The sequence below is a fragment of the Pygoscelis adeliae genome, unplaced genomic scaffold, assembly GCF_000699105.1.
Source record: "Pygoscelis adeliae isolate BGI_AS28 unplaced genomic scaffold, ASM69910v1 Scaffold51, whole genome shotgun sequence".
In the NCBI taxonomy this organism is placed as follows: domain Eukaryota; kingdom Metazoa; phylum Chordata; class Aves; order Sphenisciformes; family Spheniscidae; genus Pygoscelis; species Pygoscelis adeliae.
Window position 1 is genome coordinate 290,672 of NW_008824007.1, and position 424 is coordinate 291,095.

A 424-nucleotide genomic window follows, 5' to 3' on the forward strand; every position below is an offset into this window, starting at 1 on the left:
CCGCGCCCCGGCAGTCGTCGTCCTCCTCAGGGGCGGCGAGCAAACGAGGGCGGCTGAAGTAGTGTTTTAACGCCGAAAACCTGAGAGAAGACGGGGCGAGGGGTTGTGTGGTGTGAGGAGGGTGCTGGAAATGACGAGGGGACGACGTCCCGCAGGCCCTGCCACTGACGGGCCGACAGCCTTCCCCAGAAGTGTCACTGAAGGGCAAATGCAGGAGGCCGCGCTCCTCAGGGCGCTTGTTGGCGTTGCCAGACATAAGCTGGGCTGGCGACTGAAACACCTGCTGGAGAAGGTACCAAATACCCCGTGGCACCAGCCCCAGGCAGCCCAGCCTCCCTGAAAACCCAGTTCCCCTCAGCCGTCTTCAAAGGAAACCCTCAAGCCCCTCTTAGCCATAGGCCTCCACAGGAGCACCAAACCCACA